The sequence below is a fragment of the Leucoraja erinacea genome, unplaced genomic scaffold (assembly GCF_028641065.1).
Source record: "Leucoraja erinacea ecotype New England unplaced genomic scaffold, Leri_hhj_1 Leri_61S, whole genome shotgun sequence".
Lineage (NCBI taxonomy): Eukaryota > Metazoa > Chordata > Chondrichthyes > Rajiformes > Rajidae > Leucoraja > Leucoraja erinaceus.
The window spans coordinates 610,514-636,911 of record NW_026576531.1 but is presented as its reverse complement, the minus strand read 5'-3'; the positions used below and the strand labels follow the sequence as shown (position 1 = coordinate 636,911).

Below are 26,398 nucleotides of genomic sequence, written 5' to 3'. Positions count from 1 at the left end.
TATGGAGAAGTTGCTCCAACAATGATCTGCTCCGAAGGAGGGAGCTGTATCAGCACGGGCTCTACAGCAGGCCGTGCCGGGAGCCTCACACAGAGCCGGCCTTAAGCCGATTTGACCGATTGCCCCCAATTGGGCCCCGCGCCTAATGGGGGCCCCGCACTAATCTTCCGTATTTCATACGCAAATACGAATTCTCTTTGTTAAATAAAGATTTTTTTTCTTAATTCGCCATCCGGATTTTTTTTTAAACAACCATGTATAAGAACCGCTGGACAGCCATCAGACACAAACGATGTGTTAACTAGTACTGTTAGCACTTCTTAACATGAAGTAGTTAACAAGTTGTGATATCAATCTGCATCCATCCACATTCCTCAGTAAATGTTATTGTGTTTTGAATGAGTATTAATGACCCCGTGTTCCTTTGAATACAATTCAAGCGGCATCAATAATACTTGTTTAAAACACAATCACATTTATTGAGGAATGCAGATAAATCAAAGACATTATTAAGCAAAGACTGAAGGAAAGATGGCAAAAGCAATGGGAGGAAGAGCGGAAACGACGGTGGTTCTACAGAGTCCAGAGGAAAGTGGGAGAAATGAGATGTGCAGGAAAAAACAGAAAAGAGGAGACAGTAATTTCAAGAATTAGATTTGGACACACTGGTCTGAACAGTACACTTTTTATAATAGGCAACATAATACAGGCAGATGTGAATACTGTGGGCAAGAAGAGACAATAGAGCATGTCATTGTACATTGTGAGAGGTATGAGGAGGAGAGAGGACGGATGAGTGAGCAGTTCAGAAAAGAAAGAGTACAATTTGATTTGATAGATATTTTGCAAGGGAGTTCATATAAGTGCTATCAAATCCTGTTGCTTTTTCTTAGGGTAACCAATTTGTTCAGAAGGATATAGCTTATTAGTATATGTAATGGTGTTGTTTGATCCACACTCCATGCCAGTTGGTGGCGGTAATGCACCAACGAAGTTGTTTGCCAACCGCCAAAAAACACTATATAGAAGAAGAAGAAGGAGGAATGCAGATCGATGACACATTGAGAATTTCTTTAAACTCACCATCATGAGTGAGGGCCCCGGACCGCGAGAAGGGGCTTCTTCCTGTGCAGGTTAGTCATTCACCTACCGACCCACGGTGTGTCTCTCTGTGTTTTGCTCTCTCTCTCCCTCCCTCCCTCCCTCCCTCTCTCTCGCTCTCTCTCACAAAGATCCTATAGCAGAGCAAGATGGGTTACTCTCACCCAAAAGTGTAGTACGCTCATGGGCGGATTCATGGGTGATTTTATGACTCATTTTAGCAACCTGCCCCCGCCATCTTGTTCCGCCATCTTGCTCAGCCATCTCGCTTCCGGCCAAAGATTGGATCCGCAGCGGGGAGAGGGAGTGTGGGGTCCGGGGCAACGGGAGAGGGAGTGCGGGGTCCGGAGGCAAGCGGGGGCAGCGGGAGAGGGAGTGCGCGGCCCGGGGCAGCGGGAGAGGGAGTGTGGGGCCCGGGGCAATGGGAGAGGGAGTGTGGGACAGCGGGGAGAGGGGGAGACATTGTAGTGTGGGGGCAGGCGAGGGAGTGCCCGTGGGGGGGGGGGGGGGGGGATAAGGCCTAGTGTGTGTGAAGTTGCGGGGAGGTTTACAATGTTTCTTATTTACAATGTTTCTTATTTAATGTCCCTCGTGTAGTCTGAAATAAAGTTAATTATTGGATCAGAAGAAATATAATTGTGTGTGTTATATGATTATATACATTTATATAATTTTCATGTATGTGTGTTTATAAACATTTTATTCTTTAACAAGAATTAACAGAATTATGAACTAACAGAATTATGAATCTAACCCTATATCACACACAAAATGTTCCCCCGCAATGTCAATTACCCTGCGGGTCGGGTCGGTTCCGGTTACTACAAAATCAACTCAAACACTGCTTGTGAGCTATTTAAAAAGAAATGATTTAAAAAACATTAAAAAAGACAATTACCAGAGTCAAAATTTATTCTTGACAAGAAGTTTGAACTGACAGATTTATGAATCTAACCCACGCAAACTGTTGCCCCACAACATTGATTACACTGCGAGTCGGGTCGGGTCAGGTAGGCTCAGGTTACTAAAATGGGCGGGGAAAAATGCCCAGGATCCCCTCCGTATCGTACTACACGTCAGCTCATTGCATTTAGCAGGAGTAGCCTATCTTGCTCCGCTATAGGATCTTTGCTCTCTCCCGCTCCCCATCTCATCTCTCTCTAGCTCTCTCACCCTGTTGCCTCAGCATTCCTGGAATCATTGATGTTTTGCGGTAGACAAAAATGTTGGAGAAACCCAGCGGGTGAGGCAGCCGCCTTGACCGCTGAGTTCCTCCAGCACTCTGTGTTTTTTGTTTGGCTCTGAAGTTGAAGGTGGCTCAGCGGGACGGGCAGCGGCTCTGGGGAGAGGGTTGCGTTTCTGGTCGAGACCCTTCTTCAGACAATCACAAGTACTCTCACCGACGAGAGTTCAATTCAGTCTGAAAAAGGATCTTCTCTCCAGAGTTGCTGCGCAACCTGTCCTGCTGAGTTACTCCAGCTTTATGTCTTTCTTCAATTTCAGAGAAATATAATTTCTCACGGGGGGCTTATAACGTCTCTAAACCCCTCTGGGACCCTCTAAAACCCCTCTATCCCCCACCCTATTCCCCTCTACAACACTTCTGAACACTTCCCCTCTACAAACCCATCTGAAGCCCTCTAAACATCTCTAAACCGTTTAAACCCCTCTAAACTAGGAGGCTACAAGGTGACTTGTATAGGCTGGCTGAGTGGGCATGGCAGATGCAGTATAATGTGAATAAATGCGAGGTTACCCACTTTGGTGGCAAAAACAGGAAAATAGACTATTATCTAAATGGTGGTCAATTAGGAAAAGGGGAGATGCAACGAGACCTGGGTGTCATGATACACCAGTCATTGAAAGTAGACATGCAGGTGCAGCAGGCAGTGAAGAAAGCGAATGGTATGTTAGCATTCATAGCAAAAGGATTTGAGTATAGGGGCAGGGAGGTTCTACTGCAGTTGTACGGGGTCTTGGTGAGACCACACCTGGAGTATTGTGTACAGTTTTGGTCTCCTAATCTGAGGAAGGACATTCTTGCCATAGAGGGAGTACAGAGAAGGTTCACCAGACTGATTCCTGGGATGTCAGGACTTTCATATGAAGAAAGACTGGATAGACTCGGCTTGTACTCGCTAAAATTTAGAAGATTGAGGGGGGATCTTATAGAAACCCACAAAATTCTTAAGGGGTTGGACAGGCTAGATGCAGGAAGATTGTTCCCGATGTTGGGGAAGTCCAGAACCAGGGGTCACAGTTTAAGGATAAAGGGGAAATCTTTTAGGACTGAGATGAGAAAAACATTTTTTACACAGAGAGTGGTGAATCTCTGGAATTCTCTGCCACATGTAGTTGAGGCCAGTTTGTTGGCTATATTTAAGAGGGAGTTAGATGTGGCCCTTGTGGCTAAAGGAATCAGGGGGTATGGGGAGAAGGCAGGTACAGGATACTGAGTTGGATGATCAGCCATGATCATATTGAATGGCTGTGCAGGCTCAAAGGGCTGAATGGCCTACTCCTGCACCTATTTTCTATGTTTCTATGACTGCGTCCAACTGCTGTCTGGTTCGTTGATCGGTTTGCTAGATATGAACTGTTTTGGGAGAGAAAAATGCTCACGGCAGACCAAACGTGTTAAACAGAAATTAGTCAGATATTGAGCTTTACACAGTGAGAAATCATGTGAAATAATCACTGAATTTAATTTTAAATGAATGTACCTGCATGTTATACTGTTTAGTTTGGATACAACCAGTTAGTCTGGTTGATACAACCAGATTAGTTTGGAGATACAACCAGTAGTCCACTGAGTTCGCACCGACCAGTGATTTTTGTTACAGATTTGACAATTTTATTTGGCGGCCAATCAAACGCTGTCTCTAAGGGGTTTGCATCCAATCACCAACCAGCTTGCTTTAAAATTCTCGCCCAATCAACAAATAGGTCTCCTCCCGTCCAATCAGCCGCTGTCTCCAAGGACATTGTGTCCAATCACATAATTAGCAGCCAGGGTAAAGATAGATATGCCATTTATTGTCACTATACATGTACAGTGAAACTGAAAGCTGCTCGTACTCAGTGCATACATACAATTTTACACAAAAAACAAGAAACAGAAAAAACAAAACAGAAGGGAGATGGGGGGGGGGAATAGGTGCACAAATTCTGCGGCGCTACATACATATATACATATATACAGATGGAAGTCCGTGTTGGGCGGTGTAGTCAGTGCATGTGTGAATTTGAATTTATAGTAGATATAATTCTCGGAAAGCAACTATTCCTGAGTCTGTTTGTCCTGGATTTGATGCACCTATAGCGCCTTCCAGAGGGCAGCAGGTCGAACAGTCCAAACGCAGGATGGGAGCTGTCTTTGATGATATTCTTTGCCCTGCTAAGGCAGCGGGAGGTGTAGATGTCCATCAGGGAGGGGAGAGGGCAGCCAATGATCCTCTGCGCTGTCCTAGTTACCCTCTGAAGCCTCTCCCTGTCCGCCATGGTGCAGCTGCCATACCATGCTGTAATGCAGTATGTCAGCAGGCTCTCGATGGACGAGCGGTAGAAGGTCAGCAGCAGGTTAGAGTCCAGGTTGTGCTTCCTGAGGACCCTCAGGAAGTGCAGCCGCTGCTGAGCCTTCTTGATGACCGCTGTCGTGTTGTCTGTCCAGGAGATGTCAGCAGCGATATGGACGCCGAGAAACCGGAAGGTGTTGACCCTCTCCACACACTCGCCGTTGATGTGTAGGGGGGCTAAGTCAGTGCTGTGCCTCCTGAAGTCGACAATGAGCTCTTTTGTTTTCCTGGTGTTCAGAGCCAGATTGTTTTCTGAGCACCAGGTTGTCAACTTCAGGACTTCCTCTCTGTAGGCTGCCTCGTCTCCCCTCGAAATAAGTCCGACCACAGTAGTGTCGTCAGCAAATTTGACGATGCGGTTGTTGTTGTGGGCCGGACTACAGTCGTAGGTGTAGAGACAGTATAAGAGGGGGCTTAGCACACAGGTTGGAAGGTTGGAAGCCAGCGGAGCTACTGACAGGCAAACGGGAGGGAGCAGGAGAGATTCACATAGTGTAGAATCCATAGCACCTAGTGTACAATTTCATAATATATACTAAATAACTGGGCTGACACACCTTGGCTGGGAATCTGGGGTTCACCAAAATTGTTCCCAATTGGGCCCCGCACCCCCTAAGGCCGGCCCTGGCCTCACACATGTGGCAACCCAATGTCTTCCCCATTAGAGGGGGAAGTACATATGGAAGAAACCACTCTGAATCAGAGTACAAAAGAACAGCGGGGGGGGGGGGGGGCTTCCTTGGGACAAGCAGAAGAAAGCAAGTAAGTAAGTAAGTTTTACTTATATAGCACTGTTTAAGTCAACTCACATTGACACCAAAGTGCTTTACATAAGCTTCCATACAAACAACAGAAAATAAGTACTTCTGCAATCATCCAGGTTCCACTGGGTGCTTCCCTGGATGGAGATCTAGCTAATTGACAGCCCTGGTATTATGGAGAACCCGCAGGCAGCGGCACCTGTTTCAGGGCTGCACAAATGTCTCCTGCTCTGAGGAGAGGAGCATTCACGGTCAGTTTCTGTCTGACCCAAAGCAAGAATCTCTTTTAGGCCCACTGGAGGGGCAATGTCAGCGCAGGTATCCTCAGGGGCCTGCGGCAGCACCTGTTTCTCAGGGCTGCCTACAAATCTCACTCTCAGTGGAGGGGAATATGAGTGATCAGTAGGTAACTGATCTCAAATTTAAAGTATGAACATACTGAAGCACATGCATATCGCCTCAAGAGCCAACAGTTGGCAGAATATCCGCACGCGACAAATGCCGGCAAGGGAACAGCGCTATCAGGGTGACTTTGGAGAAACCAGCCGCTGAATCCTCTCTTCAGGTAAGACCAGAAGAAGGAAGCAAAAGCTGTCGGACCAATCAAGGTACCAACTACAAGCAAAACTTCATCAGTAGGCGACAACACACCCCACACCTCCATAGGGGGTAAGCGGTTCACTGAAGCCGGTGGAAGCTTGAAAGCTGGGCACGGAAATATGATCAGAGTCGTCTTTCAAGGGAGACTCAGAATTATGACCGGAATTGTCTTACAAGGCAGGCTCAGTATGATGAGGTTTTTCAGACCAAGACCCAAGCAGAGGTCAGGAGAAACATGGAATCCACACTCCCTACCATTCCTACTCCCAATCAAGGAGAGAAAAGGAACGCGCATCAGGGGCCTTTGGGCTTACCACAAGACCACCAGTAGCCATGGAGATAGGTGGATCTGGGTTTACTGAAACAAGGGATTGTGGACCAGTTACATGTTGGTAATTTTACTCTTGGGTTTTGTTCAAAATTACAATAACATGAATTTCAGATCTGGTTTTAAAAAACAGATAATAACATGTGATTATTTTTACTGCACAACATACATAGGTTCCAAGCAGACTTGGAATTCGGACCGGAGTTGTCTTCAAGGCAGGCCCAGTATTATGGGCAGGATTGCCTTTCAGGACAGGTGACAGATGGAGGATGTCCCTTCATCCAGGTTTAACTCATTTGTGCTGTACAGACTTTCAGAACAGCAGTTTTTTGTTACGGTCTAACAACTGTTTTATAGGAGCTTCCTATAAAATGGTCACATGGCATGCATCGACCTCAAAGATGCATATTATTCAGTGTCTATTCACTAAGAACAGGAGATATTTGAAGTTTAACTGGATGGCATGGCTCTGCCAAATGGGTTGACATCAGCTCCTAGACTATTGACTAAACTACGGAAACCAATTCTGGGACTACAAAGGTCTCAGAACCACATAGTAATGGCATATATGGAGGACATTTTCATTTTGGAGTCACCAAGAATTGGCAGAAGCATCAGTCAAAGCAAACCAAAACCCTGTTTGAAAGAGTTTAAGAAGGAACTGCAGATGCTGGAAAATCGAAGGTACACAAAAAAGCTGGAGAAACTCAGCAGGTGCAGCAGCATCTATGGAGCAAAGGAAAAAGGCAACGTTTCGGGTCTGAAGAAGGGTTTCGGCCCGAAACGTTGCCTTTTTCCTTCGCTCCATAGATGTTGCTGCACCCGTTAGGTTTGTCCAGCTTTTTTGTGTACCCTGTTTGAAAGACTTGGTTATCTCATCCATCCAGTTAAATCAAAATTGACACCTACAAGGATAATTACCTAGAATTTACTATCAAAAACAGTAAATATGTTGGTGACTTTGCCTAGGGGCAAACAACAATATTTAATTAAGCCTGCTATGACCTGATAGTCAAATACTAGCCATCTATCAGGCAAACAGCAAGTGTAATTGGCAAATAGTAGCTGCATTTCCAGCAGTACGTCACGGGCCTTTGCATTACCAGAATTTACAGCGAGCCAAGGAATGAACACTCAAATTACATGCAGGCCAAATTGGCAAACCTATGGATTGCCAGCAGAGGCCATTGTTGAATAACTATGGTGGATAACGAACGTGAGACAGCTCAAGGGAACTTTTGCTCGATAGCCATCGAGGGTTCTTCAGACCTATGCAAGCGGCTAAGGATGGGGAGCCACAAACACAGTCTAGAGCTGTGGGGGCAGATGGAATGAGCAGGAGTCTGTAATTCCCCAACACATGGAATCAATTACCCAGAATTGTTGGGGGCACAATATGGACTCAAGGTTTTCTGTAGCAACATGCAACCGGTGCTTGTTCAAAGTCAGATTGATAACACCACTGCGGTGGCATATATCAATCACAAGGGTGGTGTAAAATCTGTATCTTACGACAGATTGTCGAACTTCATTTGGCACTGGTGTATCGGGAGGAATGTTTGGGTAACAGCGGTCTATCTACGAGGTAGATATAACACGGTGACAAATGCTGGATCACAAATGTTTAATAACAACACAGAATGGATGTTGAATCGGGCAGTATTTAATGAAATAACTACACGATTTGACATACCAGATATTGATCTGTTTGAATCTAGACTAAACCATCAGTTACCCAGATATGTGTCCTGCGAGCTGGATCCAGGAGCAAAGGCAGTGGATGCTTTCTCCCTCAATTGGGGAGGAATGTTTACGTATGCTTTCCGCCAATTTGTCTCACAAACCGATGCTTGACCAAAATCAAGCAAGACTAAGCCACAGGCATATTGGTAGTGCCAGATTGGCCTACTCCAGCCTGGTTCCCAAAATTTTTTGGGAACTATAGTGCAGCCAGTTATGGCTGTACCCAAGAGCAGGGACCTCCTAGTGAACCCAGTTACAGGGAGCAATCATCCACTACATGAACGTATTAACTTGTTGGTCTGTAGATTCTGAGGAGGCCATTTCAAGGCATAGGAATGCCCGAACAAATACAACACAGTTCGGATATAGTGCAATCTATAGTGCCAGAGGCGCACTCTCCTCCTATCTGATGCTGGAAGCAGGGCACGGGTCGATAGGAACGCACCCCTTTACAACAAAATTCACGAAGGGAATTTACAATTTAATACCTCCAAGGCCAAGGTACATGGACACATGGGATGTGAGCGTGGTACAAACCCTACTTTGACAGTGGGGGCCGCCTATAATTAACCCTGAAAGTGGTATGCTGACCAAGAGTCCAGACACTGCAAAAGCTACGGTTGGACTACATGACCACCAATATGAACAACATAACATTCGTAATCAGGAACCTGATAAAACAGAGCAGGCCAGGAATGCCAGGGATGAAGTTCCCGTTCTTGGCATATCCAGAGGACCAACGGTTGTGTGTGTGGTAACATACTAACACCACTATCTGAGAGTTACGGAGAACCTCAGAGGCTCAAAACAATCGGTCCTCATCAGCCATATAAAAAAAAAAAACCACACCAGAAGGTGTCAACTCAAACCATCTCCAGATGATCAAAAGAGGTAATGGCGGTAGCAGGAGTGAACATTTATATGGTTAAATCTCACTCCACCAGGGCTGCATCTACGTCGGCAGCAAGAGCTATGGACGTGCCCCTTGACGACATCCTAGTGGCTGCAGGATGGACGAATTAAATAACTGTCCATCGGTTTTATAACAAACCCATAACCGGACTGGGGGTGTTTGCATGTACCATTTTAAGTTCTGTCCCCTAGTTTCCCCTCAAGGTTGGGAGGGGTAACTGTTTTTTTTTAAACTTTTCTTTCATTTAAAGCGTCAGTGTCTTTACTTAACTACGTAATGTCTGAATGCTTTAATGGTTACACGCATCCATGGTCAATCCATTCAGTGTGTGATGCCTGGATTCGTAACCGGCGTAAAATCACAGAGCTTTGAAATCTTCACGTAGTCACTCACGTGACTCCGAAGTAAAATAGTAAGATTAAACGAGAACTTACCGGTTTGAAGTTTGTTCTTGATTTTATGAGGAGTTACGATGAGCGATTACGTGCCCACTGCTCCCACCCTCATACTATCAAGGTCATATGGAAGTTCTAGTTTATTCACAATCTGACTATTCTCAGGTCTTCTTATTATCTGTGATTTAACACCGCTGCTTTGTAGACTGACGTGCACGCAGACGGACGGCCCTTCTTCACGTAATCGCTCAAGTTCTCGTTTAATCTTACTATTATACTTCAGTGGAATGGCTTGGATGATTTTATTTGTTAGATTTCTATATCACAAGTTGTATCTGGTGGGTAGAAGCATCACCCAGGATAAGGGAACTGTCTGCCTGATGGATTGCTCTAAGTCATGAACAACACCAACACTATATGTAGACACAAGGAACTGCAGATGTTGGCTTTACATGAAACACACACAAAATACTGAAAGTCAGGCAACATCATTGGAGAACATGGATAGATGATGTTTCAGGTTGGGACCTTTCTTCAGGCTGATTGTAGTAGGGGGGAGAAAGCTAGAGTGCGTTTTCTCTAACTAGGGAGCGGTCCTGACCTCCCATCTACATCATTGTAGTCCTTGGAACTATCTTTAATCGGACATTACTGTACCTTGCACTAAACATTATTCCCTTTATCCTGTGTCTGTAGACTGGGAAAGGCTGGATTGTAATCCTGCATAGTCTTTATGCTGACTGGGTAACACACAACATAAAGCTTTTCATTGTGTCTTGGTACACGCGACAATAGTCATGAACTAAACCAAGCTGGCGGAGAGGAGGAGGAGGCGGGATCACTGGCATGTGATGGGTGGCGTCTTGCTGCCTTTTACCCAACACAATGGATCTTTCAGCTTCTTGAGCTGTTCTTTGCTTACCGGTAAACTGAAGAGAAACATTGGCACACTTTGCTCGTATGGCAGTGTCCTTTATGGTCCTGTCCCACTTAGGCCATTTTTTTACATAGAAACATAGAAAATAGGTGCAGGAGTAGGCCATTCGGCCCTTCGAGCCTGCACCACCATTCAATATGATCATGGGTGATCATCCAACTCAGTATCCCATACCTGCCTTCTCTCCATACCCCCTGATCCCTATAGCCACAAGGGCCACATCTAACTCCCTCTTAAATATAGCCAATGAACTAGCCTCAACTACCTTCTGTGGCAGAGAATTCCACAGATTCACCACTCTCTGTGTGAAAAATGTTTTTTCTCATCTCGGTCCGAAAAGACTTCCCCCTTATCCTTAAACTGTGACCCCTTGTTCTGGACTTCCCCAACATCGGGAACAATCTTCTTGCATCGAGCCTGTCCAACCCCTTAAGAATTTTGTAAGTTTCTATAAGATCCCCCCTCAATCTTCTAAATTCTAGCGAGTACAAGCCGAGTCTATCCAGTCTTTCTTCATATGAAAGTCCTGCCATCCCAGGAATCAGTCTGGTGAACCTTCTCTTTTTGGGCGCCTACAGGCAGCTGCCACAAAATTTCCAACATGCTGAATTTTTTTTGGCGACAGTGGCAACAATTTTTGCTTTTGTTGGTGTCGTAGGTAAATTCATTTAAAAATTAGTCCCTGGCAGTCGCCTAAAAAGTCGCTTAAGTGGGACAGGCCCATTCCTCTTGGTTCTAGGTGTGCCCAGTGATGTGAGCACAGTAATCACAACCACGATTTGGTGGCAGTTGTGAGGGGTGTAGATCACTCAGATATTGTGTTCCCCTACCCTGGTTTATACAAGAGGGACTGACTGTATTGGCGGAGGTGCTGCTTCCAGTCAGCATTATAAGTCTCAACGCTGTTCTGAGGCAGCCCCAGGAAGAATAAGAGTCTCAGCGCTGTTCTGAGGCAGCCCCAGCGAGTTACATGGAGACAGTCTGGAGACACAGTGTTGCAGCTGTGAGAGCCGCTGACTCACTGCGCCAGAGACCCGGGTTCAATCCCCATGTCGGGCGCTGTCTGTGGGCTCAACGTCTCCCTGCGACCACATAGGGCGTCATGGTGGCGTAGTGATCACTGACTCACAGCGCCAGAAACCCGGCTTCAATCCTGACTACGGGTGCTGTCTGTATCCAGTTTGTACATTACCTCCGTGACCGCGTGGGTTTTTTCCAGGCATTCCGGTTTCCGCCCACATCCCAAATTTGCGCAGGTTTGTAGGATAACTGTCCCTCTGTAACTGTCCCCCTAGTGTGTAGGGAGTGAATGAGAAAGTGGGATCACATAAAACCTGTGTGCATGGGAGATCGATGGTCGGTGTGGACTAGGTGAGCTGAAGGGCCTCTTTCTATGCTGTATCTCTCAACTAAACTAAACTAAACACTTGTATTCCCTTCCATTCAGCTATCATAGAGTCATACAATGATACATTATGGAAACAGGCCCTTCGGCCCAACTTGCCCACACCGGCCAACATGTCCCAGCTACACTAGTTCCACCTGCCTGCAATTGGTCCATATCCCTCCAAACCTGTACTATCCATGTACTTGTCTAACTGTTTCTTAAACGTTGGGATAGTCCCAGCCTCAACTACCTCCTCTGGCAGTTCGTTCCATACACCCACCACCCTTTCTGTGAAAAAATTACCCCTCAGATTCCCATTACATTTTTTCCCCTTCACCTTGAACTTATGTCCTCGGATCCTCGATTCCCCTACTCTGGGCAAGAGACACCTACCCCATCTATTCCCCTCATGATTTTATACACTTCAATAAGATCGCCGCTCATCCTCCTGCGCTCCAAGGAATAGAGACCCAGCCCACTCAACCTCTCCCTACAGCTCACACCCTCTAGTCCTGGCAACATCCTTGTAAATCTTCTCTGAACCCTTTCCAGCTTGACAACATCTTTCCAATAACATGGTGCCCAGAACTGAACACAATATTCTAAAGGTAGACACAAAATGCTGGAGTAACTCGGAGAGTCAGGCAGCGTCTCTGGAGAGAAGGAATGGGTGACGTTTCGGGTCGAGACCCTTCTTCAGACTGATGTCAGGGGAGTGGGCGGGACAGAGATAGAATGTATTCGGAGACAGTAAGACTGGTGGGAGAACTGGGAAGGGGAAGGGGATGGAGAGAGAGGGAAAGCAAGGGCTATTTGAAGTTAGAGAAGTCAATGTTCATACCGCTGGGGTGTAAGCTTCCCAAGCGAAATATGAGGTGCTGTTCCTCCAATTTGCGCTGGGCCTCACTCTGACAATGGAGGAGGCCCAGGACAGAAAGGTCAGATTGGGAATGGGAGGGGGAGTTGAAATGCTGGGCCACCAGGAGATCAGGTAGGTTAAGACGGACTGAGCGGAGGTGTTCAGCGAAACGATCGCCGAGCCTGCGCTTGGTCTCGCCGATGTAGAGAAGTTGACACCTGGAACAGCGGATGCAGTAGATGAGGTTGGAGGAGATGCAAGTGAACCTCTGCCTCACCTGGAAAGACTGTCGGGGTCCTTGGATGGAGTCGAGGGGGGAGGTAAAGGGACAGGTGTTGCATCTCCTGCGGTTGCAGGGGAAAGTACCTGGGGAGGGGGTGGTTTGGGTGGGAAGGGACGAGTTGACCAGGGAGTTATGGAGGGAACAGTCTCTGCGGAAAGCAGAAAGGGGGGGAGATGGGAAGATGTGGCCAGTAGCAGGATCCTGTTGGAGGTGGCGAATGTTGGAGGATTATGTGTTGTATGCGATGGCTGATGGGGTGGAAGGTGAGGACAAGGGGGACTCTGTCCTTGTTACGAATGAGGGAATGGGGAGCAAGAGTGGAGCTGCGTGATATCGGGGAGACCCTAGTGAGAGCCTCATCTATAATAGAAGAGGGGAACCCGCGTTTCCTAAAGAATGAGGACATCTCTCAGGACATCTTTGGTATGAAACGCCTCATCCTGGGTGCAGATGCGGCATAGACGGAGGAATTAGGAGTAGGGGATAGAGTCTTTACAGGAAGTAGGGTGGGATGAAGTGTAGTCCAGATAGCTATGGGAGTCTGTAGGTTTGTAGTAGATGTCGGCCAATAGTCTGTTTCCTTTGATGGAGACAGTGAGATCTAGAAATGGTAGAAAGATGTCGGAGATGGTCCAGGTGTATTTAAGTGCAGGATGGAAATTAGTGGTGAAGTTGATGGAGTCAGTGAGTTCTGCATGGGTGCTCTCAAGACACTTCCAGTGACTGCCCCAAGTTCCTCCATCCTACTGTCTTTCTCCTCGGTAAATACAGAGGGGAAATACTCATTGAGGACCTTGCCCATCTCCTGTGGCTCCACACAAAGGTGACCGCTTTGATTCCTGAGAGGTTCCACTCTCTCTCTAGTTACCCTTTTCCCCCTTATTTGTTTATAAATTATTTTGGGATTGTCCTTAGTTACCCGCCAGAGCTATCTCCTGGCCCCTTTTTGCCCGTCTGATCTCCTTTATCAGTTTATTCCTTAGTTCCCGAAACTCCTCCAGGGATGCACTTGATCCCAGCTGCCTACACCTGTCCCATGCATCCTTCTTGTTTTTGACCAATGCCTCAATTTCCCTCGTCAGCCAAGCTTCCTTATGTCTGCCTGCTTTGCCCTTCACTCTAACGGGGACGTACATATCCTGAGCTTTCGTCAGCACACTTTTACAAACATCCCACTTGGCCGATGTTCCTTTCCCCTCAAATAACCTGCTCCAGTCAACTTAAGCGAGACCTTCTCTCACAGCCTCAAAGTTGGCCTTACCCCAGTTGAGCATTTTAACACGTGGACCCTCTCCGTCCCGATCCATAACTGTCTTAAACCTAATCGAACTGTGGTCACTGAACCCAAAAGGCTCCTCCACACACACTTCATTAACTTGCCCTTCCCAATTTCCTAATACTAGATCCAGTGTTGCCCTCTTACATGTGAGGGCCTCCACATACTGTTTAAGAAAACTCTCCTGCACACTTGAGGAATTGCACCCAATCTAAACCCTTCACACTATGTTTTTCCCAGTCTATATTGGGAAAGTTAAAATCCCCGACTACAACAACCTTATTTGACCTGCAGCTGTCTGCAATCTCCCGGCACATTTGTTCTTCTAATTCCCGTTGACTATTTGGGGGTCTGTAGTACACCCCCAACAAGGTGATCATCCCTTTCTTGTTCCTCAGCTCCACCCATACAGCCTCACTAGACAAACCGTCCATAATGTCACCTCTGAACACAGCCGTGACATCATCCTTAACCAACAATGCAACCCTCCCCCCCCCCCCCCCCCCTTTTCCCCTCATCCCTGTCTCTCCTGAAGTTCCTGTACCCCAGAACATTGAGCAGCCAGTTTTGCCCCTCCCTTAACCATGTTTCAGCCATGGCTACAAGGTCCCAGTCACTCGTACTTATCCATACCCTAAGATCATCTGCCTTACCCGTCAGGCCCCTTGCATTAAAACACGTGCAGTTTAAACCAACCCTCCTTCCTCACTCTCTGGCTTTCACCTGCCTATTCTTTTCACAAACCTTTCCCACACCACCCTCCATACCAACTTGTAACCTGTCACCTGCCTCTGTCCTGTACCGATTACACAATCAATCAATCCTCGATCAATCAAACAAGTAAATGTGTTCAAGAAGGAACTGCAGATGCTGGAAGGTACAGAAAAATGCTGGAGAAACTCAGCGGGTGCAGCAGCATCTATGGAGCGAAGGAAATAGGCGACGTTTTGGGCCGAAACCCTTCTTCAGACTGATGGGGGGTGGGGGGAGAAGGAAGGAAAAAGGGAGGAGGAGGAGCCTGAGGGCGGGGGGATGGGAGGAGACAGCTCGAGGGTTAAGGAAGGGGAGGAGACAGCAAGGGCTAGCAAAACTGGGAGAATTCAACGTTCATGCCATCAGAACGCAAGCAACCCAGGCGGAATATGAGGTGCTGTTCCTCCAATTTCCGGTGTTGCTCACTCTGGCAATGGAGGAGACCCAGGACAGAGAGGTCGGATTGGGAATGGGAGGGGGAGTTGAAGTGCTGAGCCACCGGGAGTTCAGGTAGGTTATTGCGGACTGAGCGGAGGTGTTCGGCCAAACGATCGCCCAACCTCCGCTTAGTCTCCCCGATCTAAATAAGCTGACCTCTAGAGCAGCGGATGCAGTAGATGAGGTTGGAGGAGATACAGGTGAACCTTTGTCGCACCTGGAACAACTGCTTGGGTCCTTGAATGGAGTCGAGGGGGGAGGTGAAGGGACAGGTGTTGCATTTCTTGCGGTTGCAACAGAAAGTGCCCGGGGAGGGGGTGGTACGGGAGGGAAGGGAAGAATTGACAAGGGAGTTGCGGAGGGAGCGGTCTTTGTGGAAGGCAGACATGGGGGAGGTGGGAAGATGTGGTGAGTGGTGGGGTCACGTTGGAGGTGGCGGAAATGGCGGAGGATTATGTGTTGTATTTCCCGGCTGGTGGGGCGAAAGGTGAGGACCAGGGGGACTCTGCCCTTGTTGCGAGTGCGGGGATGGGGAGAGAGAGCAGTGTTGCGGGGTATGGATGAGACCCTGGTGCGAGCCTCATCTATGGTGGCGGAGGGGAATCCCCGTTCCCTGAAGAACGAGGACATTTCCGATGTAAATGTGCCTTCCACCACAGTGATGTTTGTGTTAAATTTTTATTGTGTATTGTGTGTTCTTTCTCATTGTATCGCTGCTGACAAATTCATTTCACTTGCACTTTATGTGCAATGTGACGAATAAATCCGTATTGTATTGTATTGTAAATGCACATGCTGGAATCTTAAGTAAAAAGTGCAGGAGGATCTCAGGCAGCATCAGCCGTTGTGCTCATCCAGCTGTACAGTTACAGTTTAGTTTATTGTCACGCGTATCGAGGTACAGTCAAGCTTTTGTTGCGCGCTAACCAGTCAGCGGAAAGTCAATACATGATTACAATCGAGCCATTTACAGGGTACAGATACATGTGCATAGATAAGGGAATAATGTTTCATGCAAGGTAAAGCCAGTACAGTCTGATCAAGGACAGTGCAAGGGTCACCAATGAGGTAGATGAGGTTCAGCACTGCTCTCTGATTGTGGTAGGCTGGTTACATAGAAATATAGAAACATAGAAATTAGGTGCAGGAGTAGGCCATTCGGCCCTTCGAGCCTGCACCGCCATTCAATATGATCATGGCTGATCATCCAACTCAGTATCCCGTACCTGCCTTCTCTCCATACCCCCTGATCCCCTTAGCCACAAGGGCCACATCTAACTCCCTCTTAAATATAGCCAATGAACTGGCCTCAACTACCCTCTGTGGCAGAGATTTCCAGAGATTCACCACTCTCTGTGTGAAAAAAGTTCTTCTCATCTCGGTTTTAAAGGATTTCCCCCTTATCCTTAAGCTGTGACCCCTCGTCCTGGACTTCCCTAACATCGGGAACAATCTTCCTGCATCTAGCCTGTCCAACCCCTTAAGAATTTTGTAAGTTTCTGGTTCAGTTGCCTTCAGTTTGTGTTTAGCCCTGGAGTAATCCCTAGAATAAACACCAACTGTATTTATGAGCAACAGATTATCTGGTCATTATAACACTGCAGGCAGCAGTCTCGGAGTCAGAGAGATACAACAGAGAGTCAGAGAGATACAACAGTGAGACAAGGCCTTGGGCCGAACAAATCCACACCGGCCATCATTAACTTGGTTAGAAGGATTCGGAAGTTCAGCATGTCCCGACAATTCCCACCAACTGCTACAGATGTGCCCAAGAAAGTATTTTGTGTTGGGATGCTTCACGGCATGGTCATAAAGTCATAGGAGTAGAATTAGGCCATTCAGCCCATCAAGTATATTCTGCCATTCAATCATGGCTGATCTATCTCTCCCTCCTAATCCAATTCTCCTGCCTTCTCCCCCTAACTGACACCCGTGCTAATCAAGAATCTATCCTTCTCTGCCTTAAAAATATCCACTGACGTGGCCACCACAGCCTTCTTTGGCAAAGAATTCCACAGATTCACCACCCTAAAGAAATTCCGCCTCATCTCCTTCCTAAAGGTGCGCCCTTCTATTCCGGGGCTGTGCCCGCTGGTCCTAGACTCTCCCACTAGTGGAAACATCCTCTCCACATCCACTCTATCCAAGCCTTTCACTATTCTGCATGTTTCAATGAGGTCCCCCCTCATTCTTCTAAACTCCAGTGAGTACAAGGCCCAGTGTTGTCAAACACTCATCATATGTTAACCCACTGATTCCTGGGATCATTCTTGTAAACCTCCTCTGGACCCACTCCAGAGCCGGCACATCCTTCCTCAGATCTGGGGCCCAAAATTGACCACAATATTCCAAATGTGGCCTTATAGAGCCTCAACATTCCATCTCTGTTTTTGTATACAAGCTCTCTTGAAATAAATGCTAGCAATAAGTTTGCTTTCTTAACTACCGATTCAAGTTGCACAGTTTGGGAACAGCTCCATCCAAAACCGCAAGAAATTGCAGTGAATTGTGGACGCAGCCCAGACCATCACACAAACCGACCTCCCTTCCATTGATTCCATCTACATCTCATGCTGCCTCGGCAAGGCCAGCAGCATAATCAAGGACCAGTCGCACCCTAGCCACTTTCTCTTCTCCCCTCTCTCTTCTCCCCTCTCCCTTCGGACAAGAGATACAAAAGTATGAAAACGCACACCTCCAGATTCAGGGAGAGTTTCTTCCCAGTTGTTATCAGGCAACTGAATCATCCTACCACAACCAGAGAGCGGTCCTGAGCGAAATCAGGAGGCAGCTCGAATGTTGGCAAAACATCACTCCCTGACAAGCCCAATCCGTTTTACACACGCTTTGACAGGGAGAACACTGATGTGCCTTCTCGAGCCCTTGTTCGCTGTGATGGCATTTCAGTCTCAGTCACAGAAACTGACGTCAGGAAATCCTTCAGAGGAGTGAACCCTCAAAAGCGCCTGGACCTGATGGTATACCCGGTCGTGTTCTAAAAACCTGTGCGGACCAACTGGCTGGAGTTTTTGAGGACATTTTCAACCTCTCACTTCTGAGGTCTGAGGTCCCCACCTGCTTTAAAAGGGCATCAATTATACCGGTGCCCAAGAAGAGCAAGGTGATGTGCCTCAACGACTACTGACCAGTGGCACTAACGTCGGTGGTGATGAAGTGCTTTGAGAAGTTAATCATGGCGCAAATCAACTCCTACCTCGACAAGAACCTCGACCCACTGCAGTTAGCATACCGCCACAACAGATCAACGGTGGATGCGATCTCGCTGGCTCTCCACTCTGCTCTGGACCACTTGGACATCAAAAACTCATATGTCAGGCTGCTATTCATTGATTACAGCTCAGCATTTAATACTATCATCCCCTCCAAGCTGGTTACCAAGCTCTCAGATCTGGGTCTCTGCGCATCCCTCTGCAATTGGATCCTCGACTTCCTCATTCACAGACCACAGTCTGTTCGTATTGGTGGAAATGTGTCAGCCTCGATAACAATCAGCACGGGAGCACCTCAAGGCTGCGTGCTCAGCCCCCTGCTGTACTCACCCTATACTCATGACTGCGTAGCCAGTCACAGTGCGAACTCCATCATCAAGTTCGCTGACGACACCACTGTTGTGGGACGTATCACTGATGGGGATGAGATCGATCGACTGACAATATGGTGCCAGCGCAATAACCTGGCCCTCAACACCAACAAAATCAAATAACTGATTATGGACTTTGGAAGGGGTCGGATGGGGACCCACAGCCCCATTTATATCAACTGGTCAATGGTTGAAAGGGTCAAGAGCTTCAAATTCCTGGGCGTGCATATTTCTGAAGATCTCTCCTGGTCCGAGAACACTGATGCAATTATTAAGAAAGCACATCAGCGCCTATGCTAACTGAGAAGATTACGGAGAGTCGGTTTGTCAAGGAGGACTGTCTCTAACTTCCACAGGTGCACAGTAGAGAGCATGCTGACCGGTTGCATTGTGGCTTGGTTCGGCAACTTGAGCACCCTGGAGAGGAAAAGACTACAAAAAGTAGTAAACACTGCCCAGTCCATCATCGGCTCTGACCTCCCTACCATCGAGGGGATCTATCACAGTCGCTGCCTCAAAAAGGTTGGCAGCATCATCAAGGATTCACACCATCCTGGCCACATACTCTTCACCCTGCTACCTTCAAGTAGAAGGTACAGCAGCCTGAAGACTGCAACGTCCAAGTTCAGAAATAGCTGCTTCCCCACAGCCATCAGACTCAACACATACAATTCTCTGAACATTAATAGATCATTATTTGTTATTTGCACTTTATCTGATTATTTATTGATGTGTGTATGTATTTTTATAATGGTATATGGACACACTGATCTGTTCTGTAGTCAATGCCTACTATGTTCTGTTGTGCTGAAGCAAAGCAAAAATTTCATTGTCCGATCAGGGACACATGACAATAAACTCTCTTGACTTGACTTGACTTGACTTGAACTACCTCATTGGAGACTCTTGGACTACCTTTAATTGGACTTTACTGGACATTACCTTGCACTAAATGTTATTCCCTTTATCCTGTGTCTGTACACTGTGGACGGCTTGATTGTAATCTGGAAAGCAATTAACAAATCGCTTATCACTGTACATTAGTACACGTGACAACAAACTAAACTGAAACTAAAAGTAAGAGTCACACGTCTTAGTTTAGGACCAAATTTGCCACTTGCTTGCTTTGGCCCATATCCCTTAAAGCATTTCCTGTCCTTGCACCTGTCCAAATGCCTTTTAATGTCCCTGATTATACCCACCTTTACCATGGGATGTTCTCGTGCCATTTCTTGGCAAAGCTTATTCCCTGACATTTAGATCTTTGCCTGAATTATTGAAAATCGAGGATTGGAGCTCAAATTAGACAGTGCACACCGAGAGAGCCAGAGAAAACAAAGAACCAGACAATTAATAAACATTGTGTAAGGACTTGTGTAAGGACTTGTTTCACAGAGTGGAGTAACTCAGCATCTGTGGAGAACCAGGCAGCATCTGTGGAGAACATGGATAGGTGACGTTTTGGGTCGTGACTCTTCATCAGACCCAGTCTCCTGTATGAGGCCTGGCCTACACCACTGGAGCTACACCAAGCAGTCAGCAGAAAGAGGCCTAAGGTAACCAGGGTCGGGATAAAGTTGGCCTCACTATCAGTGGGGTATAAGGGAGGGGAAGCAAATCTCCTGCCCCTCCTGTATGACAGACATTATGGTTTCATTGCACCCTCTGGCTGAAGGGGACATTGTTTAGTTTCAAGATACAGCATTGAAACAGCTCCTTCAGGAACCGAGGGTGAGGACACCACAGCTACGCTTGGCCAGACCGGCCCTGCAACGCTGCCAGGATAACAGACCTTCATCAGATCAAGATCCCTGCACTTAATACTACATGGACTTGTAAATGGCCCCAAACAGGCGTCTCTGTAAACTGTCTCAGTGTACTGCTGCTGTACACCTGTACTGTATCTGAGATGCTGATGTAACATGTATCTAAGTGCTTATATCTAGTGATATTTTACTGAGCTGTGTACAACAATGAATTTCACTGTACTCAGTACACGAGACAAATAAAGTACTGTACCTCACCTTCAGCCCACCGGGTCCACGCTGACCATCCATCACCCACTCACACTAGTTTCATGTCACCCCACTATCTCACCCACTCCCTACATACTGTGGGGTGATTTACAGGAGGGGCAATTAACCTACAAACGCGCAACGTCTTTGGAGTGTGGGAGCACCCGGGGGAAACCCACACGATCACAGGGAGAACGTGCAAACTCTACACAGACAGCACCCGAAGTCAGGATGGAACCCGGGTGTCTGGTGCTGAGAGGCAGCAGCTCTACCCGCTGTGCCACCGCTGAAGTGGTTCAGTTACTCAGTAATGTCAAATGCTAAATCATCCTCTGGCATTTGTACTGACCTTGTAGAATCCCCCAGACTCGATTTCTCTTGCTCGTAGATTCTTCAAAACTTTCTAACGGTCTCTTACATTGAAATGTTCTGGTGCAGATATTGTGAGCGGAGGTATCTCTGGACATAGTGACTGTGGCTTTCACAGCAGCAGGAGTTGCTGCAGCAGCAGCAGTGTGTGTGTGTGTGTGTGTGTGTGTGTGTGCTTGTCTGTGAGTGTGTGGGGAGTGGCTTCATTTTCATGTGGTTTTGCAAACCTGATTGGATGCCTGAGTATTTTTAGCCCAGGCTTGTGAGTGTAATATTTTGGTAGGGAACAGAAGGACATGCAATCTCATGTCAGGTTGTGTGAGGCTGGAAAGCACAGGGTTTAGTGTTGCCCTGTTGCAAAATGTGTTTACCAGAGAAAGGCCTTGACCAAGATCTCCCCCTCCCTCTCCCCTGTCTCTCAGTCTGAAGAAACTCCATACAGTTAATGTTCAAAGACCTACCACAAACTCTCTATCAGCATTGACTTTGAACTCCTGATAATGACAGTGGAGTTTCAGAATATCCCATGCATTGCACTAAGATTTAAATAAATAGTCTGAGGCTAAGGTTAATCATTCAAAACTTAAACCAGAGGGCACAGCTTCAGAATAAAAGGGCATCCCTTTAGAACAAAGATACGAGAGCGGAGCAAGATAGTCCACTCGACGAAAATGCCGTAGTAGGTCACGTGTGATCTTTAGCGCCATTTCCGTAACCGGTTTCCATTTCCGTTTCCGCTCTAGTATCTTTGCTTTGGTCATGGCGTCTTCATATAGCTATTATTTTACCAAATACCACACAAATCATCTTTTTTTTTCTCAGCTGCATGTGATCATTTTGATATTCCTGCCTAGTCTTCCTTATTAACTTTGAACATACAAAATATTGCCATTAGGAAGGAGCTCTGGAAAATCCTGCACACACTCAAGCCATCACCCCCCAACCCCCCCATTCCCACTTCCCTCCGACACGGACACGGAGCGATCGCCGCCCCATTTTTTTTCGTTAAACATCTATTTCCTTCGGGTGTTTTTGAAAAACATCCCCCTTATCATTTCCATACTTTTTCAATGGCTGCCATCCTTCGCTCCTGCTCCTGGTCTCGGCCCGCATCGATCTGCCGGACATGCTGTGTGTGTGTGTGTGTGTGTGTTTGATTCAGGGGAAAGAAGAACAAGAGATATAGACGGTACTGAGGACAAATGAATGGAAGGTATGCCTATACCTCCCATTCCCCTTTCCCTTGACTGTCAGCCTGAAGAAGGGTCTCCACCCGAAATGTCACCCATTCCGCTCTATGATCTTTGCTTTCGTCCGACTGTCCGCACATTCGCTCGCTCTTGGTGCCGGCGCTTCTCCCCTCAGACACACACACACACACACACACACACACACACACACACACACACACACACACACACACACACACACACACACACACACACACACACACACACACACACACACACACACACACACACACACACACACACACACACACACACACACACACACACACACACACACACACACACACACCATGTCCGGCAGATCGGTGCGGGCCGAGACCAGGAGCAGGGTGAAGGATGACATCAAACGGGTCATGGCAGCTATCGAAACAGTTGACCCGAAATATTAACTATTCCTCTTCTCCAGAGATGCTGCCTGATCTGCTGAGTTACTCCAGCCTTTTGTGTCTGTCTTCGGTTTAAACCAGCATCTACAGTTCACATCCACTATAAACCTACTGACTCCCATGGCTATCTGGACTACACTTCTTCCCACCCTGCTTCCTGTAAGGACTCCATCCCCTACTCCCAATTCCTCCATCTACGCCGCATCTGCTCCCAGGATGAGGCGTTCCACACCAGGGCATCTGAAATGTCCTCATTCTTCAGGGAACGGGGGTTCCCCTCCTCCACCATAGATGAGACTCGCACCAGGGTCTCATCCATACCCCGCAACACTGCTCTCTCTCCCCATCCCCGCACTTGCAACAAGGGCAGAGCACCCCTAGTCCTCACCTTTCACCCCACCAGCCGGCAAATACAACAAATAATCCTCCGCCATTTCCGCCACCTCCAACGTGACCCCACCACTTGCCACATCTTCCCATCTCCCCCCATGTCTGCCTTCCGCAAAGACCGCTCCCTCCGCAACTCCCTTGTCAATTCTTCCCTTCCCTCCCGTACCACCCCCTCCCCGGGCACTTTCCGTTGCAACCGCAAGAAATGCAACACCTGTCCCTTCACCTCCCCCCTCGACTCCATTCAAGGAACCAAGCAGTCGTTCCAGGTGCGACAAAGGTTCACCTGTATCTCCTCCAACCTCATCTACTGCATCCGCTGCTCTAGATGTCAGCTAATTTACATCGGGGAGACTAAGCGGAGGTTGGGCGATCGTTTCGCCGAACACCTCCGCTCAGTCCGCAATAACTTACCTGAACCCCCGGTGGCTCAGCACTTCAACTCCCCCTCCCATTCCCCATCCGACCTCTCTGTCCTGGGTCTCCTCCATGGCCAGAGCGAGCAACACCGGAAATTGGAGGAACAGCACCTTATATTCTGCCTGGGGAGTCTGCATCCTGCGGGCATGAACATTGAATTCTCCCAATTTTGTTAGCCCTTGCTGTCTCCTCCCTTCCTTAACCCTCGGGCTGTCTCCTCCCATCCCCTGGCCCTCGGGCTCCTCCTCCTTTTTTGCTTCCTTCTCCCCGCCACCCCCTATCAGTCTGAAGAAGGGTTTTGGCGCTAAACGTTGCCGATTTCCTTCACTCCATAGATGCTGCTGCACCCGCTGAGTTTCTCCAGCTTTTTTGTGTATCTTCTATAGCTCCTCCCTGTGCAAGGTATGTGCCGTTTTAACTGAACGCATAACTGAAGTCGGGTTCAAAGATAGGGTCGGGTTTACTGAAATGGCGGAAGTTACGCTCCGTTGCGTACTACACGTCAGTCCATTGGGATTTGCAGGAATGGACCATCTTTCTCCGCTTTATGGTCTTTGCTTTAGAATGGCGATTTGGTGGAATTTCTTTTGTCAGAGGGTGGTGAATCTGTGGAATTAATTACCACAGATGGCTGTGGAGGCCAAGTCATTGGATATTTTTAAGGCAGAGATAGAAACTATAGATTCTTGATTGGTGCAGGTGTCAGTTTAAAGCGGAGATTGATAGGTTAGAAAACATAGAAAAAACAGAAAAATAGGTGCAGGAGTAGGCCATTCGGCCCTTCGAGCCAGCACCGCCATTCAATATGATCATGGCTGATCATCCCCAATCAGTACCCTCGTTCCTGCTTTTTTTCCCATATCCCTTGATTCCTTTAGCCCTAAGAGCTAAATCTAACATCCAGTAAACGCTGCACTCCCTCAATAGCAGTAATGTCCTCCCTCAAAGGTGGAGACCAAAATTGCAAACAATACTCCAGGTGCGGTCACAGCAGGTTAATAAAGATGTCAAAGTTACGGGGAGAAGGCAAGAGAACAGGGTTGAGAGGAAAAGATAGATGAGCCAATGATCGCATGGCGGAGCAGACTCAAGGGGGCCAAATGGCCTGTTTACCTTAAAAACCTATCCCTTATGAACTTACAGTGGCCTCCATAATGTTTGGGACAAAGACCCATCATTTATTTATTTGCCTCTGTACTCCACAATTTGAGATTTGTAATAGAAAAATTCACATGTGGTTAAAGTGCACATTGTCAGATTTTATTAAAGGCCATTTTTATACATTTGTTTCACCCTTTAGAAATTACAGCTGTGTTTATAGTCCCCCCATTTCAGGACACCATAATATTTGGGACACAGCAATTTCATGTAAATGAAAGTAGTCGTGTTTAGTATTTTGTTGCATATCCTTTGCATGCAATGACTGCTTGAAGTCAGCGATTCATGGACATCACCAGTTGCTGGGTGTCTTCTCTGGTGATTCTCTGCCAGGCCTGTATTGCAGCCATCTTTAGCTGATGCTTGTTTTGGGGGCTAGTCCCCTTCAGTTTCCTCTTCAGCATATAAAAGTCATGCTCAATTGGGTTCTGATCAGGTGATTGATTTGGCCAATCAAGAATTGACCATTTTTTAGCTTTGAAAAACTCCTTTGTTGCTTTAGCAGTATGTTTGGGATCATGTGTAAGAAAGAACTGCAGATGCTGGTTTAAATCGATGGTACACACAAAAAGCTGCAGTAACTCAGTGGGTCAGGCAGCATCTCTGGAGAGAAGGAATGAATGGGTGATGTTTCGGGTCGAGACCCTTCTTCAGACTGATGTCAGGTGAGGGGGCGGGACAAAGATAGAATGTAGGCAGGGACTAGTAAGACTGGTGGGAGAACTGGAATGAACCGCCGGCCAATGAGTTTTGAGGCATTTGTTTGAACTTGAGCAGATAGGATGTCTCTATACACTTCAGAACTCATTATGCTACTACCATCAGCAGTTGTATCATCTCTGAAGTGAGCCAGTACCTTCAGGAGCCATACATGCCCAGGCCATAACACCCCCACCACTGTTTTTCACATATGAGGTAGTATGCTTTGGATCTTGGGCAGTTCCTTCTCTCCTCCATACTTTGCTTTTGCCATCACTTTAATTATATGTTAATCTTCGTCTCATCTGTCCACAAGACCTTTTTCCAGAACTGTGGTTGCTCTTTTAAGTACTTCTTGGCAAACTGCAACCTGGCCATCCTATTTTTGCAACTAATCAGTGGTTTGCATCTTGCAGTGTGGCCTCTGTATTTCTTTGGTCCTCATGTTGATAAACAGCAATAAAAGTTTCCAAAGGTGATGGAAAGACTGGAGGAAAGACTTGCTGCTAGGAGCTCTCTTATACCTGCATTAAGGAGGCAATGGAACACACCTGAGCAATTACAAACACCGGCGAAGCCATGTGTCCCAAACATTATGGTTCCCTGAAATGGGAGGTCTATGTATAAACACAGCTGTAATTTCTACATGCTGAAACTAAAATGTATAAAAATGGCCTTTAATAAAATCTGACAATGTGCACTGTAACCACGTGTGATTATTTTCTATTACAAATCTCAAATTGTGGAGTACAGAGGCAAAT

The 26,398-nt window shown here is 47.1% G+C and overlaps 1 protein-coding gene across 3 annotated transcripts in view; it reads right to left on the bottom strand.

The window, feature by feature from the left end:
- The window catches only part of LOC129694316 (ankyrin repeat and SOCS box protein 5-like), a 63,902-nt gene that overhangs the window by 16,059 nt on the left and 21,445 nt on the right, over positions 1–26,398 (bottom strand). Inside the window, exon 1 of one of the 3 annotated variants that reach the window (XR_008722995.1) lies at positions 21,315–22,217. The exons of the other annotated variants lie outside the window; for them this stretch is intronic. The gene's annotated coding sequence lies outside the window, so the exon portion shown is untranslated. Of the gene's footprint in view, positions 1–21,314; positions 22,218–26,398 lie in introns of those variants that run through there. 3 annotated transcript variants of the gene reach the window in all.